Source organism: Hyla sarda, chromosome 10, assembly GCF_029499605.1.
Source record: "Hyla sarda isolate aHylSar1 chromosome 10, aHylSar1.hap1, whole genome shotgun sequence".
NCBI lineage: Eukaryota > Metazoa > Chordata > Amphibia > Anura > Hylidae > Hyla > Hyla sarda.
The window spans coordinates 82,711,889-82,730,368 of NC_079198.1; the positions used below are offsets into that span (position 1 = coordinate 82,711,889).

The window sequence follows — 18,480 nt, forward strand, 5'->3', positions numbered from 1 at the left end:
CGGGCGCCGCAATTAAGCCCCGCCCCCTCCTCCCAGCCGTATACAGGAGCCGTATTTAACAAAACGTGGTGTGAATGCAGCCTTACAAAGGCATAGACTGAGATTGATAGAGGAGTTTTACAGAAAATGTATACTTTAGTAACAATTACCGTACATACTCGAGTATAAGCCGACCCGAATATAAGCCGAGGCCCCCAATTTCCCCCCAACCCAGAAAAAGTTATTGACTCGACTATAAGCCTAGGGTGGGAAATACATCATCCCCCCCCTGTCATTATCCCCCCTGTCATCATCCAGACCCCCAACATTAACACCCCCGTCATCATCACCCCTTCATCATTACCTTGTCCTCATCCCCCCCTTAATCATCACCGCCTGTCATCCTCACCGCCTGTCATCATCCCACACACGCCCTTCATCATCACCGCCTGTCATCATAACCCCCCCCCCCCCTTCATCATCACCGCAGTGGTCTTAAGCCTGCGGACCTCCAGATGTTTCAAAACCACAACTCCCAGCATGCCCGGACAGCCATCGGCTGTCCGGGCATGCTGGGAGTTGTAGTTTTGAAACATCTGGAGGTCCGCAGGTTGAAGACCACTGCAGCCTTCGTCATCATCCAGACCCCCCCCCCCCCCCCCCCGTCCGTCCATCTTCACTGGGGGGGCCCTCTTCTCCGCGCTCCGGGCCCGGCCTAGTGACGTTGCCTTGACGAAGACGCACAGGGACGCGCATGAACGTCCCTGTGCGTCGTCGTCAAGGCAACGTCACTAGTCCGGGGCAGGGCCCGGAGCGGAGAAGAGGGCCCCCCTGGTGAAGATGGACAGCCTGGAACAACTAACCCTCCCCAACGGATGGTCCCTGCAGCATAGATGGCCCGGACCAGCTCACCCTTCCTTCCCACCGAGGGGAGGTGAGTAGAAAACAAAAGGGGTGGGGGGGGGGGGTCTGAATGATGGCGAGGGAAGGGATTGACAGGCGGAGAGTTCACTCGAGTATAGGCCGAGGGGGGGTATTTTCAACACGAAAAATCGTGCTGAAAAGCTCGGCTTATACTCGAGTATATATGGTACTTGACAGATAATTATTGCTCTATCTCTCCTATAGGAAGTGAATATAGACGAGCAGCAGTGGAAATGCCATTCTGTATATCTGTCCACAAAACTGATTGACAGTCTGGCTCTTTATGGGCCCCACTGGCAATGGGCTAAGGAATAATGTTACAATGTGTACTGTGGATCAACACATACATAAGGGCAACATAGTCTAGTCCTATGCAGTCATTCGGCTTTGTGGATTACATTAAATACAATGGCACTGGCCAGCACTGCATTAGAAGGGTGCATTCACACACACCGGATCCGCTGTGGATTTTACAGGGCAATTCTTATGTATTTTTGATTGGCAGGGCAATAATATGATAGCCTTGAAAAATCCGCAGCTGTAGGTTTTACAACTACAGATCCGGTGTGTGAATACATCCTAAGGGTATATTCACACACAACAGATATGTTGGTTATATTGTTCCAGTTGTTAAGTACTTTCAGCATTTTGAGCCTTTTTGGTGAACACTACTTATGTCTGCCACAGTAATACTAACATTGTGGTCACATCTTCTATGTATGCCTCCATGTCTGTTTGGTTTTCCATCAGTTACACTCTCTCCCTATATGTAATTTTATCAATTTTAAATGTATGTTTTTTCTGTATAATCAAGTGTAATAAAGTGATGTTTTATTGATTCATAAACACCTTTCTTGTCTATTGTTTGGGATTAACATTTGCATGTCTATAGTGTCTATAAAAAAAAAACAATGATCTCCAGACCAGTGGATAGTAGGGCGATGAGGGACCAGGCAACAGTTGAAGCAATTAGCTTTATTCCCAACATGCAACGCGTTTCGCGCTAGTGCGCTTCATCGCTTCAGTGATGCCTGATGAAGCGCACTAGCGCGAAACGCATTGCATGTTGGGAATAAAGCTGATTGCTTCAACTGTTGCCTGGTCCCTCAGCGCCCTACTATCCACTAGTCTGGAGGTCGTTGGTTTTTCAATTGCTTTTATTGTGGAGTGGCAGCAGAGGGATCTGCTTCATGCTAATCATCCAAGTTGTGCTGGCAATTGCACAACTTAAATTGGTAAGTGCTCTATCATTATTAGTGTTCCCACATATGTTATTTATTGCACCATGGAGCGCTCCTTTTTGCCTTTTTTATAGTGTCTATAGGCTGAACAACCTCTACTATCTGTGTGAGTATCCATACCACCATATACACAAGATTGCATTTTCTCCTCTAGTTGCACAAGCATTTATACCATTTCCCATATACAATGTTGAATAACCTAGCCGGACATTATGGTTTCTTTAAGCGAAGATGAAGTATAAAAGGTCACATAGCCTCATTTAGCGGCCCATGCACTTATATAAAGTGGTTTTCTTTACATAACGCTGAGAAACCTCCTGTCGATGGATTTGAGCCTCACAATCATGCAAAGCTTCCTATAGCTGCACATAAGCCTTTATAGTCCCCTACCAGCAAGAATAACTACTCCCCCTAGCTATATGTGAGCCTGGGTGAACTCGCAGAGCATCAAATGAGCATGGGCTGCTCGCCACATTCACAATGAATAAAGCTGCTGACATTTCATGATTCAAGCTCTTTCTCAGAGTGATATTCATCTCCTCTGGGATGCAGTGACAGCCGGCAGGGGAGCAGAGGGATTGTGACAGAGACAACCTGATTACTCCAGCACCCCACACAATTCCTCCAGGACACACTTTTTATCCCTGCTGACTTTCTTCTTAACCCCTCGCTGACATGAAGCAAGTCTCAATCTGACAGGTTGGAAAAAAATTTGACCAACATCATATAAAGTCGAATCACTATTTCCAGATAAATGCAAAGAAGAATAACAGCCAGTCAACTGAAGAAAAAAACGTAACACACAGTAAAATGGCTGTACTACACTGTATCATATCAAGGTTCTCAAGAGTCCAGTCAATGCACTACACTGGGCGTCACACAATCTTCAGAACACATACACTTTACCCCCCCACCCACAGACTTACATTGAGGGTGCGGGGTGTGATGTCATAAGGGAGCAGAGCCGTGATGTCACGATACTCCAGCCCTGTGATCGTGAGTCATCAGACACGGGGCAATCTTTGTTCTGTGAGGCTGAAGATAGGGGGTGCTGCATAAGAGATTGTGGGGGGTCCCCAGCAGCAGGACCACTGTGATCAGACATCTTACCCCCTATCCTTTGGATAGGGGATAAGATGTCTTAGAGCCGGAGTACCCCTTTAAAGAGAACTATTCTGACACCACAAAGACCTGTTTTCTACATATTTTAGGACACATTTTATATTCAACCACAGAAACCATCAGACAATACAAGAGCTGACTTGCCTGGTTGCAAATTCTGTACATTTTATTTATCAGTGTCCAATATATTGCTATTGTTTTGATATCCAAAAAATACACTATCTTGTTCTTTTGATCTACAACCGTTACATCTGTAAAAACACATATAAAAATAAAAGAAAAATCATACTATCTGGTGCCCTCATTTCTACTACATTTTTGAACCTTCCCAACTTACGGTGAAGGTTGGTTGCTGTTTCATATCTTTCATGTCCTGTTCTTGTTATCTAGAAAGTATCGCTGCCTCAATGACTGAAGATAGAATGATTTTGTTCTTGACACATACATACATTGTATACACAGCAATTTTATGTTCAATTCTTTATTATCCTGACACCTACCATCCAATGCTGCTATCCATCTACCTGGCATGCCCATCTATATCTGCTACAACTTATGTGACATCTTGGTTTCGGCTCTGCTATTAAGGGTCTGTCTTTGCAGCCATTCCTTACAGAACAAAATAAAACCATCTTTGTTTGCCACAAAAATCAATACATCTTTCTGTGTTGTCTGCAAGTCAAGGCACAGTGTCAAGGTAAATTGCTGTATATGCCCATAAAACAGATGACCCCCATATACTGTATCATCATGCAACAAAATAAGGAAGGTTCACACGACAAAGTGCATTACTTACGGCTACATAAAAAATAGAGAGAGAAACCTGATAAACTCAAGAAGTGTTCAATTGTATTCTCACAAGAGGATTAAATGGACACTGTCAAGAAACAATAACTTTTGATGTTATAAAGCATGCAAAAACAATATGTTTTGCAATTGCTTTCATCAGAAATTTTTCAGTATTTCATACTGAAAAAGCCAGCCAAATAAGTGGCCACTAGGGGTCCCCCTGCCTCCTGGACACATATCAGTCTTGCAGTGTCCAGTGGTCATCAACACGTCATGTACTGATGCAGAATCAGGATAGCCTGGCAGGGTTAACCAGATGTCTGAGGGAAAATTACGACTTTTGGCTTGAATGGCGCACACCCGAGAATTCAAGCCAAAAGTCGGAATTTCCCCTCAGAAATCTGGGTAAGGCTGGGTTCACACCACATTTTGTACTTACGGTTCCGTATACGGCTGGGGGGAAGGGGGGGAGGTATGGAATCGCGGCGCCCGCACTTAGCCGTATTCGGGAACCGTATTTAATGCATGTCTATGAGCCGACCGGAGTGAACCGCAGCCTCCGGTCGGCTGCGTTTTCCCAACAGCAGGCAAAAACGCGGTCGACCGCGTTTTTGCCTACGGTCGGGAAACCACATACGGCCGAAAACGCCCCCCCTCCCCCCAGCCATATACGGAACCATAAGTGAAGTGAAACCAGCCTAACCCTGTCAGGCTATCCTGATTCTGCATCAGCACGTCTGCAACTCCACCGCTCGCACAGCGGGACCGACAGGTTGGCTGCCTCCCGCCTCTTATTTAACCCAAGCGCGAATCAGTGTTGTGCCTGCCCGCAACACTAAAAAGGTGAGCACCACAAAGTTCATTTCTCAATAACTTTAGCTCAAACACTAAGAATAACTGCACTATTGGAGTGCCGTCAGAGTCATAGAAGAGTGAGGGAGAGGGAGGAGGGGGAGGAGTCATCATAGTAAGGAGAAGAGAAGGACACGCCCCATGCCTCTGCATGGACAGAAACCTCACTGAGCAATGATGGCAACTCAATAAAGGTAATTCTGAGAGAAATATAGGTCGTAGACACATAAAAATTAGATTTGCATGATCAGGATGAGGTACTGAGCAACATATAACAGGTTTATTTTTTTTTTTGGGGGGGGGGAGGGGTGGATCTGACAGGTACGCTTTAAGCATGGTAAAGTACAACATGGTCTCAGCACACAGGACAGTAGGGCACACACAGTACCTGGAGTTGCCAAATTGACATTTAAAGTGACATTCCATCTTATAAATATACTAATAACAACATCAAACAAACAAGGGTTAAAACATGATCATTGGTAACCAACCAGAAACATGTTAAGTGGTTGGACAAGTCCCCAAGGTTGGAGTTTTCATAATGATCCCACTACACCCTTGGTCCCCAAAGTTTGATAAGAGAACTGTCAAATGAATAATAATGTATCCAACTTCCCCCTATAGTGTCTAACTTCTCTATATGACTATATTCACATGAAGACACTGCTGGGTGCATAAGTTGGAAAATCAGGAATATGATCATTCCAAGGTGTTGACTTGGCCACCAAGGTCCGCAGATCGCAGCTTAATCAGATCCGGCATCTGTGCAATGTGTCCGGACCCCCCGCGAACAGACATCTTATCCCCTATCCTTTGGGTATGGGATAAGATGTCTAGGGGCAGAGTACACCTTTAAGAACAATAAGACGAAATGAAGTGATTTTTAGCCGTGGGAAATGTTTGCCAGTAATCCACAGCATGTTGCCTAAATACATGTCCTACGTTGTTGCAGAAATGAAGCCTGTTTGCTCCAGTATATTAAAGTCCTGGCACAGTGACTACAGCGAGGACGTGTCCCAATGGTTTGATTCCTAGTCTGGAGCTAAGCCGGCCTCGCAATCATTACATTCCAGCTCATTCACGCTCTCACTACGGCGGCTTCCAAAATGAAATAAGCAGCCAGCCAAAAGCAGGAGACAAGGCCGTGTGGTTAAATAATGAGGGTTAATAAATAATAATAAAACAAACAACGGGGCTTTGTTAAGACTTGCTTTGGCTCCTTCTTGTTGGTTTTGCTAGGCACACATGATGACATTGCTATACTCCTAATGACCTTAGTAACTATAGCTGTATATTCACTTACCATGTATTGTTGGCAAACAAAGTATAGGGTGCAGCTAAAAGGTCCTAATATTTTACGTCACCCCAGGTCTAATGCGAATGTATACCAATGTTTCCTGAATGTAATCAACCAAAGTATAGCAAGCAGATGCAAAACTATAAGGTTATGTTCACATAAAGATTTTTTTGCCTGTTTTTGGGGCCATAAATGGTTCGTTTTATGGCTTAAAAATGAGGAGAAATTTTTTAACAGTTGTGTTTTATAGAATGTAATATTTAAATGACTCTTTATTGACACGTAATAATTTTACGTCTGTAACACTAATCTGAACGTCATGTTTTTCCAGCTGTTTATGGCACTTGAGCATTAAGGGGTTACACTGGTGCTTTTTTTCTAAAAACAGTGAGATACCAGAGCATAATCAATGGTGAGTAATGTGAATGGGGCTGAGCTGCAATACTAGGGCTGGGCGGTACACCGGTTCATACCGAATACCGAAATTTTTGTGCTGCACGATATGAATTTTAACCCATACCGCAATACCGGTATGGCCCCTCCCCCTCGGGAATGAATTAATTATCAGCCCAGTGCTGCGCTGTCCCCACATCGGGGAACTAATCATATGTGACCCGCGAGAGCTGTTCTGCTGCCCCCCCAATTATTACCCCATTGGGGTAAATACTCACATATGTCACCCGCAAGCGCTGCCCTCCTTGTCCTCCTGCTTGTTGCGGCCGCCGGCGCTAACACTCTATACCAGTGGTCTTCAACCTTCAGATGTTGCAAAACTGCAACTCCCAGCATGTCCGGACAGCCAACGGCTGTCCGGTCATGCTGGGAGTTGTAGTTTTGCAACATCTGGAGGGCTGCAGGTTGAAAACCACTGCTCTATACTGTATCCCTATGCCCGGGCTGCAAAAGGTAAACAAAATAAAACTTTAACTCACCTTCCCCGTCGGTCCAGACCAGCTTCCTAGGGAATGGAACGTAGGAAAGCCGTCAGCCTATCACCGACCGCAGCGATGTTCCGCCTCGGCCGGTGATAGGTTGAGCCAACTGTCATCTAAGAAGCCAGCTTCTTACATGACAGTGGTTTCAGCCTATCACCGGCCGAAGGCGGAACATCGCTGCGGCCGGTGATAGGCTGACGGCTGTCCGACGTTCACGTCCCCAGGAAGAGCGTAAGGCCAACGTAGGAACATGCGTTAAAGTTTATTTTTGTTTACCTTTTGCAGACCAGGCATAGGGATACAGTATAGAGTGTCAGCGCCGGCGGCCGCAACAAACAGGAGGACGAGGAGAACAGCGCTTGCAGGTCCGATGAGGACAGTGCAGCGCTGGGCTAATAATACTTTTTTTTTTGGGGGGGGGGGGGGATACCGTTATATACCGTGGAACTGCCATAAGTTACAAAAATACGGCGATACACATATTTGGCCATACCGCCCAGCTCTACTACATACCACCTTTTGACATTTGTGGTGCTGTTGTTGAGAGAAAGCAGCCATGTTTTTGTAATCCTGTACAGGCCCTTTATTTCCCCCCTAATATTGTCTTCATACATTGATGCATTCCAGGTTGGAATACCTCATAAAAGCACATAAAGCGATAACACGTAAATACTAGAAACGTAGATAATGAGGCAACAAACTGACTCAAACTTCCAGACGTTAATTGTAAAGGAAAACAAATGATCGCTGAATTCCAAGTTCCACTGTTGTGAAATACTAACAAGTCAGTGTTGGGAAAATGATGACTTCCTGTGACCTCGAGAGGTTAAAGCAGAGATGAGATAGAGGCCTAAAATGGGAATAAACATTTCGTCATCCCGGGCAGATCATTAATGGAGTGGACAACGTATTCTGTTCTGTCCAGAAATAAGAGGCCATAAAACTAAAATAACCAACAAAGAGATATTATTAACCATTCCTAATGCAAAGCATCTGTTCGGAGCCATTTCACTGTAAGGAAACAGGAAACGTGGGAATTATATGTTATTCTAGTCAGGAATTTTATATACAAAAACACAGTGGGGGGAATACTACAATAACAGGACCGCTATAGAAAACCATTCAGTTTATAAAATGTTCTATAGGCTGATGTTGCCTAATAATACATATATAAGATTATAACAATAATAATCATATAGGGGGAAATTTATCAAAACCTGTGCAGGGGATGAGTGGTGCAGTTGCCCATAGCAACCAATCAGATTGCATCTTTCATTTTAAAAGAGGCCTGTGAAAAATGAAAGAAGGGATCTGATTGGTTGCTATGGGCAACTGGCCAACTTTTCCGCTACACAGGTTTTGATAAATCTCCCCCATTATTATTATCAACAACAATCATCATCATAACTACAATGTGATAAGCAGCATTTTATAGTATTTCATGGCATTACTGCTACCAGACAGAGATGCGCTTACAGAAAAAAAAGATAACTTTTCTCCCTTTTTCCTAATCCTGTACCCCTTTTTAAAGTACCGTATTATTCGGCGTATAAGACGCACTTTTTCTTCCCCTAACCTGGGGGGGAAAAGTTGGTGCGTCTTATACGGAGAATTCACACACCCATCGCGGCGGTCCCTTCGGCCATCAATGGCTGGGACCCGTGGCTAATACAGGACATCACCTATCATGGTGATGCCCTGTATTAACCCTTCAGACGCGGCGATCAAAGCGGACCGTCACGTCTGAAGGGAAAGTGACACTAACCCGGCTGCTCAGTCGGGCTGTTCGGGACCGCCGCGGTGAAATCGCGGCGTCCCGAACAGCTTACAGGACACCGGGAGGGACCTTACCTGCCTCCTCGGTGTCTGCTCCGTGCCGGGATCCCCTGCATGGCCGGTGCTCTCCTTCGATGTCATCACGCACGCCGTCCCGTCATCCAATAGGAGCGGCGTGCGTAGCGACATGATGACGGCGACGGAGAGCGTGGATCCCGGGAAGAAGACGTCCGGAGCGACTGGGACACCACGGGGACGCGGCGACAGCGATGGAGCGACATCCAGGGCAGCGGTGACGGGTCCGGAGAGGCGGGGACACGTGAGTACTACCTCCTATCCAGTGGTCTTCAACCTGTGGTCCTCCAGATGTTGCAAAACTACAACTCCCAGCAGGTTGAAGATCACTGTTGGGTTCAGAATCTTTTTTTTTTTTCTAGATTTTGCACCTTTAAAATTGGGTGCGTCTTATATGCCGTTGCGTCCTATAGGGCGAAAAATATTGTAGCTTTTTTCAAGATCCATGGGGACAACCAAGTTGCAGGAAGTGTGTTTCACACTAGCAGCCGTGGCGTCTGCATTAAAAATACTATTCAGTATTCCGAAGTATTTCTTATTCAAATTCTATGGTGGGTCATGTCACTAATGTAACATGTAGAAGATAACCTGTGAATATACCTGTTAGGCTAGGTTCCCACTACAGAATTTCCGGCTGCAATTCCGCTTTGAAATTGCAGGCCGAAATTCCTCTTACTAAAATGTACTGTATAGTGAATGGGTTTCCGTTCACAAATTCACACTTCGGAGTTTGGGAAGCGGAATTTGTGAATGGAAAATCCGCTTGAAAATTTCCACCTGAAGAATGGCGTTGCGGTTCCGTATGTAATTCATTTCAATGAGCTGACTGGAGTGAAACGCTGACTCCGGACAGCTAATTTTTGCCCCGTATGCGGTTTTCCCACCGCACCTAAAATCGTGGACGACTATGATTTTAGGTCCGGTGGAAAACCGCATACGGGGCAAAAATGAGCCGTCCGGAGTCAGCGTTTCACTCCGGTCAGCTCATTGAAATGAATTACATACGGGACCGCATACGAAGGCATACGGGAGCGCAAGTTTTCAGCTCCCCCTGCCGTACGCGCTCCCGTATGGGACAAAACGTAGTGTGAACGCAGCCTTACATATGCTGGGCCATGAGTCTGCACCTGGCACAGCCTTTCAATATAGTGTACAAGAGCAAGGACTCAAGGAAATAACATACTGAATCCATAGTGAACACCTCTATGATAAACAGATATATGGAACTCTGCCGACTTTAAAGTAGACCTGTCAGCAGGAAAGCAGTGTAAATTAGCTCATGGATAAATAGGCAGATTTTTTTTTTCTATAGTCCTCTTGGCTAGATATAGGATTTTTTTTAAATATGCGAATCAGTCTTAATTGCCCAGGGGGAATTCTCCAGAATGGCAAGAGCCCAAGCAAGTCCAGCCCATGCCCTCTTTATCACTCCCTTATAGTCCACTCACATCTGCTTTCCTGTTTCACTGACAGTCACTTAAAGGGGTACTCCAGAGGGAAAAAAAAAAATTTTTAATCAACTGGTGCCAGAAAGTTAAACAGATTTGTAAATTATTTCTATTTGAAAATCTAAACCCTTCCAGTACATATCAGCTGCTGTATGCTACAGAGGAAGTTCTTTTCTTTTTGAATTTCTTTTCTGTCTGACCACAGTGCTCTCTGCTGACACCTCTGTCTATGTCAGGAACTGTCCAGAGTAGGAGCAAATTGCCATAGCAAACCTATCCTGCTAAAATGAATCTAATGTGCATGGACAATTTAAGACTCTACCAGGATTTGAGCAAATTCTTGGTAGGTATACCAAAAAGAACCTACAATACTAAGCTTTGCCAATGCCACCAGACCTACAAAGTATTTATTAATAATAGAAGATCACCTTTTCCCCCACATCGATAATACTGAAAAAATAGCATGTTATTGCAATGTATTTAACAACTATAGCAGAAAAAAACTCTTTTTCTTTCTTTCTTTCTTTCTTTAAGAGAAGTGAGAAGGAAAATAAAGGAATAAAGCAGGAGGAAAAGTTGAATGAATATCCATGGTTGTTCATGGCTTAAAGGAGATTTATTTTTATTAATTGTGGAGTTAATAAAAAGGCTTTTTCTTAATAAATAGAGGATTAGTCATTCCACAGGCGAGCAGTCTCATTCTGTATGAAATGCCAAGCACAGCAGGGGTATCTGGATGGAGGTGTGATGAACAATTCAATGTCTGTTATTTATATACCAGGGCCGCACATTAATGATTTGCAGCGCTTTGTAATAGGCGCCTATTTACTCCCTCTACCCGCTGCCTCTTGGACATAACACAGAACATTGCCATTAGAGGAATTTGTTGTAATGGCAACATACTGATATGTTAATAGCTGAAGATTCATTTCAAGCTATGGCAGAACAGTAAAGTCTATAATAAGACGTTTCAAGGAGCCATGAAATCCCAAAGGTATAAAATTAAGAAGGTGAAATATGACTTAAGTCAAAGACTTTATGTACTGCTTAATTTGATTTCAATTGTGAATAGTTTATGGGTTATTCATGCAAAATAGCATGTCCAATGTGAAAGTCTAACGTGTACACGGAGTTTCAGATAAAGCTCACAAGCGGGCAGATGTTCCTCACAGCAGTAATCTGCCCAGGACTTCATTCATCTTCAGTGCCCTGTGCTCAGACAGTGCGACATCTCCTCCTTATCTCCCTGCTGCATGCCGTATACTGTATATCTTCACAGAGCATCCTTCTGGTTTCCTTAGATCGCATATTCACTATTAGAACTAGAACTACATACAAACTAGTAGATAATAAGGTCCAAGGTAGACTCCAAGGTTTGAGTTGCAAAATGCAGCCCAAAAAAATTAGCCCACAAAAACTAACTTGTGGACAGGCCTCAAATTTGTGGCTAGAATAAGTTCAGAAGTTCAGAAGAAGATTTATTTCAAACCATAACTGTGCCAACATTTTGGCACATCTAGCAGTTGAAAAGTGTCTAATATATATATATATATATATATATATATATATATATATATATATATATATATTAAATGTGGTGCAAGTCATGTAATTCTGGCACATCTGGGCTATTGTGTGTATAGCCTAAATGTCAAAACTAAGGAGGTAGCAAAGTAAAGAGTGCCACAGCCTGCAGGAGGAGGCTAGAAATATCCACACGGGCATACAGGCCTGGTAGTTATAAAGGTAGCGAGGAATCTACACTCCAATCTAGTAAACATAAAATATTATAAAACTAGTATGCACCCACCTCTCCATAAACAATTGGGATCACCTCTCCATTCTGGCTGTGCTTGCATCTGGCTGCCACTGACCACTGTTTGTCCACATAGGTGGAGTCCCAGGAGTGGAATACACAATGCTCATAGACTGTAAGCTCTCGCGAGCAGGGCCCTCACTCCTCTGGTTTAAATATTTAGTGTGTAATATTGTTATATAATACAGTTCTCAAAAAGTGATAACGCGGCACTGCGTGAAGCGTCTGAACTAGGAGCCTATGCTGGTAGTAGATCTGGATGTAGCAGATGGTGCTGATGGCGGTGCTCTGATGTATGTAGTCAGATTCAATTATGTTCACAAGAAGAAGGTAAGGAAGACATCGGCCACTCACCAAATTTCAGCAGAAAGTATCTTTATTGAAGCATACTCACATAAACATTCATCGGAAGAGGTTGGTGGGGGACAGTGATAGACTATCACTGTCCCCCCACCAACCTCTTCCGATGAATATGTGTATGTGAGTATGCTTCAATAAAGAAGATACTTTCTGCTGAAATTTGGTGAGTGGCCGATGTCTTCCTTACCTTCTTCTTGTGAACATAATTGTTATATAATGTTTGATATTTTTCTTTATTTGTCCCCTCAAAACTGTAAAGTGCAACAGAATTTGTTGGCACTTTATAAATATAATTATTAATAAATATATTTCCAGTAGGAGAACCTCCTCCTTCTTTAATGTTTAGGCATGTGAAACCATTTGAAAAGCAGAAAATCTCCTTTTAAACTTCATATCTTGAACAGTACGGTATAGCACAACCATATAGTTGTCAGGTCTGGGTTCTAGCTAAGCTAGTACGACAGCGAAACATATCGCTGACGCATATAGAGAATGTACCCTCACCATCGGTGGTTGGTCTATAGCCCTAACCATGTGGCTGTTCTACCATAATTGTTAATGAGAACATTAAGATACATAAAATGTTTATAATTCGCCAAGAACCTTGCTCAAGAACACTTAATCCATGGTATAATACAGGCCTTTTTATAAAATGCCTTTTCGGCTTTATAGTTTTGGCTTATTTGAAGGGGAGCAATCCTTTGTCTCAGACAGATAAACTCTTGGCTGGCTAGGCTACAGCCAGGTCCAAGAAACAAGGGTTTACTTTAAGAATAAAGGTTTATATTTGACGGCCTTCCCTGGAGACTAATATTCTTCAATGTATAAGATAGGACAACTTTAAAATAAATATACTATTTATATTGTATAATTTATTAAATTCATGGCCTGTAGAATATTAACTTCATTGGATGTGTCATGTACTTTTAATCTGTGTCCCCTTTTTATATAGGGAAAGAAAGAACAGCGCTCCATAGCATAACACACCGGAGGAAGGGTAAGAATGATCAAAGACCAAATGCTGCTTACCCTGTTTGGTTGTGTAACGTCATGCACAACAATGATGTGTGCGTAATGCTGAATCAACAACGATCCCGCCTGCAGCCTCCGAACAACAGAGTAACAGAACAGGCTTTACTAGACCAACGGCAGGATGCGATGCGAAACGCGTTGCATCCTGGTAGATAAACCTTTCTTTTCACCGTTCCGGTTGTGTCATTTGGTCCGGGCAGCGCCATTGTAGACCTGCTGTTGGTCTATTGAAGCCTGTTCTGTTACCCTTTTTATTAAAACAGTGATAACTACTATGGGCAACTACTCCTCTGTTCCTTTGTACAAGATTTGATAAAATCCTGTTATAGGGCTCCATGGTATCACCAACAGGTTTTGGAAAAATTGGAAGCCTTAAAAGGGGTTCTCCGGTGCTTACACATCTTATCCCCTATCCCTTTCCGGTCAAGGTGCAGTGGGGGCGGTGCATTATCGGCTTATCGGCAAGGTAATTGCCGATACCGATAATGCCCAAAATCGTGATTATCGGCCGATAATATCGGCCATACCAATAATTGGTCGATCCCTAGTTTTAATGCTATGACTAAAGATCCCCAAAAACATTAGGTGGGTCCAGCCAACCATTTAAAGTTTATAGTGGCCAACTGCACACGTCTCTCCTTGCTCTACGTGAGCAGGACGGTCTTAAAGACTTATATTAGCAGTCTGTCCTGGTCAGGTGACAAAGAGCCAGGAGAGTGCGACAATTCTACTGCAGCCTTGCCTAATGTACAAGTTTTGTCAGATCATTAAATGCAGCATTATTACTTGACCTTTTTTGTAAGTCAGCATGGATCTATAAAGTTCCTCAGAGTTGTCCATTTACTTTCTGCCATAAAAATTTTAGTATTGGCAGTATTAAAGGGCACATAGAAGTTGTCACCTATTTTCCAAAGCGTCTAAATAGTAAATTCATTTCCATAACCAACCCTCTTAATCTGTGCTACTCTACCACTTGTTTTCTCATTTCTCCATTCTACTTTATTGTTTTACTAAATCACAGGTATGAGGCCAAGTTAGTAGAAAGAGATGGAAAAGCAGTGAGCCACTGAGATCTGTCAAATCTTTAATCTTTCTTATGGAAACACACCCTGTTGTCACATATGTAATATGACGCTTGTGTACTGGCACGGGAACTGTTGGGATCATCTACAAATGCCCTTGAGGAAGAACCTTTTCTCCTCGTGCACTTCAGTAGAACTTGCCAACCTTCTGGGACGGCAGGCTGAAACGTGACTGAAGGCCTAGCACCAAACACAGGATAAAACCAGAACACGTTTAGGAGGAAAATATTACAAGATTAAAGCTGCACATGCACACTAGCAAACAGCAATGAACGTAAATGTCCAGTTTGTGGCTCGTACTTGGTTGACACGGAGAAGACTTATATAAAACAAGAACAATATGTTAAAGAGTACCTGTCATGATTTTATAATCCTCCCAATTCACTGCCTCTATCATGATAAACCACTCCCGCCTTTATTTTTATTAGTTTTTAGTTTTCTATCTTGATATTGCTCTGTATTCTCTGCTCAGACTAGGAAGGGGCGTTATCCAGCAGGGGTGACATCATCTGAAGCCATACAGGGGAGAACTTCCTCCCTCACTCTGCTACACACAGCCCAGAGCAGTTCAGTGTGTGAGATGAGCTATGATTGGCTAAGGCTGCACCCCCCCCCCCCACTCCCAGCACTCCCAGCACGCCACGTCAGCAGGAGTCCAAAGTCTGTGCAAGTGATGGGAGGAAATGTGCTCTGGACAAGTAGGGAGACACCTAGTGGCAGCTTTTTAAAACCCAAAAAACATAGAAAACTTCATTTTTTGCCCATTTAAATCTGGGTGGTTATTCACGGAACACAATGATATTAGACGATTAAGTGGATTGTTGGTTCTGGGACCAAGCAGAACAGTAGTAACGGAGCACATACATACTGTGGTCCCACCAAAGTGCTGGATTTTCAGGATGTAGGACCACTTAGAGGGCACTAAGGAAATGATGCAGCTGTAGGGATGAAGCTGAAATATTTGAAAGAGAAAAATGCTGACAAAGACACATTCTTTTATTTTTACCCTTCATACCAAACACCACCTGCAAATCCTCTAGTTTGCATGCAGCAGAAAGTTCATCTGAATGGAACTTAAAAAATCCATGCACATGCTGCAGAATAAATCCCTATTTAGACGTAGGGAACAGATTTTCAGTTGCAGATATTTCTTCTACAAATCCTTTGTGCATGAACCACAAAGAGCATGTGGATGGATGTCACTGAGAAGCATCTGCTACATCTGTGGAATTTCATTATACCAGCATTTTGTAAGTCAAAAAGTATACATATACGGCTGAAAGAGGGTTAACCCGAATAATGGAATGTAAGTGGATGATACGCTCCTGATTTCTAACATGGTAATCTGCATGAAGACAGGACAGCTCCAGATGACACAAACCTCTGTTCATCCATTATTATCCCTGTCTGGATTTCTGTCTGTTCTCGGTCAAAAGGGGTAAGGATCCTTAACAGCTTACTCACCTCTTAACCTAATTATTATCCAATGTAGATCACTAAGCATCAAGGTTAATTCCTTAGACCTACATACAGCTTAGAGAACAAATGTATCACATCTCTGTTCAGTAAACTGAGAGGTAAAGTTATACACAGTTATTAACAGGCTTCACTGTATACCTGGGAATAACCCCTTAAAAGGGAAACCCCAGCCAAGACTAAAAATTTAGAATGGAGCGCGCCCCAACTTCTATTCATTGGGGTTCCCCAGCTGGGAGATCATTCAGGTGCACCTTTCCTTCAAGAGCACTTGTAAATAGGGTGGTCATACCTCAAGTAAAATTCCATCTCTCCTTATTTACACTGTGCTGCATGAATCAATATGATGGCTAAAAGGCGAACAAAAATTTAGAATGGCTAGCACAAACAAAATTGATCTTGCTTTATACAGATTTTATGTACATTTAGAATTAGGAGCATTTAGAAGGATCTAAAACATAACAGATTGAAGTCAGGTTCTTCCCTTTGACCAATGCCTAGTTGTAATAAAGGTCCTCTGACAATAGCCTCATTACAAAGTATCACCTGGTAGTCAGTGTTCAAATTCCCTGCTGCGCCACCACAAAGGAAATTAAACATTACACAGTGCCTATTAAAATTAATAATGCAAATAAATCTTAAGACTTTTCGTTTTGCTCTGCTAGCATAAAACAAGACTTCAACAAGTTAAAGGGGTTATCAACCATAAGGTGATTTTAGTAGGTACCTAGCAGACAGTAATGGACATGCTTAGGAAGGATCTGCGCTTGTCTTGGGGATAAATGGCTATGTTGTGAGATTACATAACACTGTGGCTACGTTTTTTGCGAACTTGTATTTCCTGTGACTATTCTTTTCTTGACTACAAATCCCACAATGCCACTTTCCTCCCTCCCACACATCAGCTACCCCACCCATTGAAACAAAAGACCTGTGGTCTTCAATTAGGGGGCCTACAGCTGTTGCATTAGTTGCAGATTGATCCCTCCACCCATTAAAGCAGACAGGCTCCCTGTCATCAGCTGACTAGTGAGTCAGGTCTGGGCCACATTGCAAGCTGGGAAAAATCCGAGACAACAGTAATTTTGTATGCTGGTGGTAAAAATAAATATTGGAGTGAAAATAACAGAAGAATTGTGAGAAAACAGTCACACACAGGTACAGACACCATATTATGAACTACACTAACTTTACAGCCCCTGTAGCATAGTCAAATAAAAAAGATTCCTGGAATACCCCTTTAAAACTGGGTCAGATAGCAATTTTCTTTTACACACATACAATGTGTTTCTATGCCAGTCTGGCGTCTTCATCAGTTACACATAACAACAACATTATATACACACCTAACACAAGTGACATGGGAATACATGACCCATATCTGACAGACTACACACATGTATTTATAACACTGTTACTGACAAAGGTATGTACCTGATGAAGACACTAGTCTGATGGAGAAATTTGTTGTACAGATGTCAAATAAAGTTGATCTTTGATCTACTGGCTGAAGTATGGTTTACGTAGCAGAGCTGAATAAAGGGTCCTTGAAGGTGTTTGCATTATTTGTAGCTTCTTCAGATTTCATTGTACATTCATTTCCACAGTGTTCTCCCACTTAAAAAGTGGAGAGAGGCCTGTAATTTTCATCATATGTATACCGCAACTATTAGAGACATAATGAGAAAAAAAATCCATAAAAATCACATTGCCTGGTTTTTAAAGAATTTACGGTGGAAAATAAGTATTTGGTCACCTACAAACAAGCAAAATTTCTGGCTCTCACATAGTCTCCTCTGTCCTCCACTCATTAGCTATATTAATGGCACCTGTTTGAACTTGTTATCAGTATAAAATACACCTGTCCACAACCTCAAAACACACTCCAAACTCCACTATGGCCAAGACCAAAGAGATGTCGAAGGACACCAGAAACAAAATTGTAGACCTGGACCAGGCTGGGAAGACTGAATCTGCAATAGGCAAGCAGCTTTGTGTGAAGAAATCAACTGTGGGAGCAATTATTAGAAAATGGAAGACATACAAGACCACTAATAATCTCCCTCAATTTGGGGCTCCACACAAGATCTCACCCCATGGTGTCAAAACGATCACAAGAACGGTGAGCAAAAATCCCAAAATCACATGGGGGGACCTAGTGTATGACCTGCAGAGAGCTGGGACCAAAGTAACAAAGGCTCCCATCAGTAACACACTACACCGCCAGGGACTCAAATAATGCAGTGCCAGACATGTCCCCCTGCTTAAGCCAGTAC

The 18,480-nt window shown here is 43.0% G+C and overlaps 1 protein-coding gene across 2 annotated transcripts in view; it reads right to left on the bottom strand.

The window, feature by feature from the left end:
- SIK2 (salt inducible kinase 2) overlaps nucleotides 1-18,480 on the bottom strand; it is a 167,762-nt gene that overhangs the window by 107,495 nt on the left and 41,787 nt on the right. Inside the window, exon 1 of one of the 2 annotated variants that reach the window (XM_056541848.1) lies at nucleotides 17,639-17,829. The exons of the other annotated variant lie outside the window; for it this stretch is intronic. The gene's annotated coding sequence lies outside the window, so the exon portion shown is untranslated. Of the gene's footprint in view, nucleotides 1-17,638; nucleotides 17,830-18,480 lie in introns of those variants that run through there. 2 annotated transcript variants of the gene reach the window in all.